Source organism: Schistocerca nitens, chromosome 1 (assembly GCF_023898315.1).
Source record: "Schistocerca nitens isolate TAMUIC-IGC-003100 chromosome 1, iqSchNite1.1, whole genome shotgun sequence".
Classification (NCBI taxonomy): Eukaryota; Metazoa; Arthropoda; class Insecta; order Orthoptera; family Acrididae; genus Schistocerca; species Schistocerca nitens.
In genome coordinates, this window is record NC_064614.1 from 811,177,144 (window position 1) to 811,180,514 (window position 3,371).

General features: G+C 42.8%; 1 pseudogene; it reads left to right on the top strand.

The window, feature by feature from the left end:
* Positions 1-3,026: 3,026 nt before the first annotated feature.
* LOC126208588 (5S ribosomal RNA) lies at positions 3,027-3,143 on the top strand (annotated as a pseudogene).
* Positions 3,144-3,371: the final 228 nt, after the last annotated feature.

Here is a 3,371-nt window from a genome sequence, read left to right on the forward strand (position 1 = left end):
ACCTGTCAGAAAACCCAAAGAGATTCTGATCATACATAAATCACACCAGTGGCAAGACGCAATCAATACCTTCACTGCGCGTTAACAACGGTGAAGTCACTGATGACAGTGCCACTAAACAATTAGGGATTATAATTACAAGTAACCTAAATTGGAACGATCACTTAATGTTGTGAGCAGAGCAAATCAAAGACTGCTATTCACTGGCAGAACACTTAGAAGGTGAAACACATCTACTAAAGAGACTGCTTACACCACACTTGTCCGCCCTGTTCTGGAGTATTGTCGTGCGGTGTGGGATCCGCATCAGGTGGGACTGACGGATAGTGTTACATACATGATATGTGAATTGGAATGGCAATCATTAAAACAAAGGCGTTCTTCGTTGCGACGGGATCTTCTCATAAAATTTCAATCACCAGTTTTCTCCTCCGATTGCGAAAACATTCTGTTGGCACCTACCTACACAGGGAGAAATAATCATCACGATAAAATAAGAGAAATCAAGGCTCGCGCAGAAAAATTTAAGTGCTCGTTTTTCCCGCGCGCCGTTCATGAATGGAGCGGTACAGACAGCTTGAAAGTGGTTCATTGAACCCTCTGCCAGACACTTTATTATGAATAGCAGAGTAATCACGTAGATGTGGATGTAGACCTTTAAACATTATTTATTCTGTTATGCTTCTACTGATATTCTCAGTTTTCATTTATTTACTTACGTCATAAATCCTGTAATACTAGCATCTATGCTTATTTTTATTCTTTTTGTAAAGCCTTTATTACTGCAAATGCTATTTGTATTATCATGTTCTTTATTATAATGATGTTTTCTTTAAATTTGTAATTGAATGCGTATGCTTTTAAATTGTAATTGTATAGACACCTGTTCTTGAAGTTAGTGCAAAGCAGGGATTCATTTTACTGCACACATTTGTCTGTTGGTCATACTGTTTCAAAGATTATATGACTGTTAGTGCTTGCACGGGTGTTGATAATTCAGCAAGGGACTGGCTAACAACATTGCTGGTTCTAAGGACATTGCAAAAAAAATTAGTGAGTGCGCAATTGGTGGCTCATGGACTTGCTACATTATCCTCAAGACTCTTCAAATGTGATTGTGCACCCACACAGTCGCAGCGGATGGCTGCTGGCCATCTCTACAAGGACTACAGTGGGTCTGTACCTTTGGTGGCCCATTATTACCGTAATCTCTACAAGGAATACTGTGGGTCTGCTCTGTGGCGACCCACCAATTCTACCAACATTCTTTACGACTTCAACTGATTCTGCTGTGGGTCTGCTATGTTGTGCCCATTAGCAGTCTTCTCAACTGAAATCTTCATGTCAAGAGTTAGCACTGTATTTCTGTGGGGACGACAACACCACTTTTTTAAGACTATGTGGTGGTCCACTACTTATGTGTGCATTTTCTTTTACTGCTCAGCCTTTGTGCATAGAACTGGCGTAGACTACTCTTCTGCTGATTTATAACTGTCTTTAGGGACTGTGAGGAGAATTTTTACTTTATTCACCAACAGCATATTACTTAACCATTGTGTGCGTTTGAACTATTTGATATTGTTAATATAAAAAATTTTAAGAACTTAGTCTTGGCCACTGCCCAAAACACTTTGTAAAATTTTTTGAGGGGAGCAAAGGGGCTATGTAAGTTCAAATGGTTCAAATGGCGTTGAGCACTATGGACTTAACTTCTGAGGTCGTCAGTCCCCTAGAACTTAGAACTACTTAAACCTAACTAACCTAAGTACATCACACACATCCATGCCCGATGCAGGATTCTAACCTGCGACCGTAGCGGTAGCGCAGTTCCAGACTGAAGGGCCTAGAACCGCTCGGCCACTCCGGCCGGCGGCTATGTAAGTACCCTGTTTGTATGTTCGTATGTTGGCAACGCTATAGACCGTAATTAATATCTCTGACAGCGCTCTGTGCCCTCGGTAAGAGACACTGTGATTGGACGTACTGGCAGTTAGCAGTTAGCGAGCGGACCGCTCGGACATGTGTCCTTCGTGGAGACTCAGTGTTGGTAGGACATGCATTGTAAAATGAAGAAAGGATGTAGTTGATGTTTGGGTAGTGGAATTATTGACGATTATATAATTTTTGGATGTCATATGAATAAGGTAAAATCTGATAAATACATTGTTTGCTCTTCAAAAAAAATCTGTCTTTTGCTAACCACATGCCATATGTCTCCTCGTAGTTAGAGCCTATTGTAATTAGAATCTTTTTATATAGCTGGCTATAGTTGCTGCTTGCTGTAATTGCTGTAGTTCGTGTTATGAAAATTTTCTGTGAGGTAAGTGACTTATGAAAAATAGTGGCTTATTGTTAGGATTTATTCCAATTCAGGGCTATTCTTTTGGATTAATTATTTGAAATCATGTTATCATTGCAGAACAGTCAGATTGCGTTGCGCTTGTATCTTGTGGGTAATAAATGAATAGGTTACATTTGTGCTGTCTTTGTCGGGGAAAATTCCGTAGGTCAGTGTTGAAATGATAAAAATAAGGAATGAGACAGTATATTCAGTTGCATTCAGCAGTTTAAATAAACACATAGGAGTTTCACCTACTTAGTTATTTCAGTGGACACAAACAAAGAAGTTTCAAAACCTGTTAGAGGAATGGTGGATGCATTGCCACAAGTCCCAACGATGGAGACAGGGTGCATGAAAACGATTAAGTCTTGATTGATCCATGGTGGGGCACCATGGCCTCATTTACATGACAACTGACATCCTGAGAGTGCGACGGTTTCTCTCAGACAGTACTTTGAGTGGAGCCACACTGTACTGCAGAGTGCGTGGGTGAGCGATGCCTTCTGGTCGCCACAATGCCACCAACACAGCACGCGGCCATGGCTCACTGACGAGCAGTGGCAATGTCGCGACTCACCAATGAGGTCACAGTACTCCTTCTCAGCAGGCTGCTGCCCTGAAGCCACTTGATAGCTATGTAAACTCAATCTATGAAATAAATTGTTATTGCAGATACCATTGTGTCGGCAACAGCCTTGCCGCAGTGGATACACCGGTTCCCGTGAGATCACCGAAGTTAAGCGCTGGTGGGCGTGGCCGGCACTTGCATGGGTGACCATCCGGTCGCCATGCGCTGTTGCCATTTTTCGGGGTGCACGCAGCCTCGTGATGCGAATTGAGGAGCTACTCGACCGAATAGTAGCGGCTTCGGTCAAGAATATACCATCATTACGACCGGGAGAGCGGTGTGGTGACCACACGCCCCTCCTATCCGCATCCTCCTCTGAGGATGACACGACGGTCGGATGGTCCCGATAGCCCACTCGTGGCCTGATGATGGAGTGCTAGATACCATTGTGTTACAGATGCC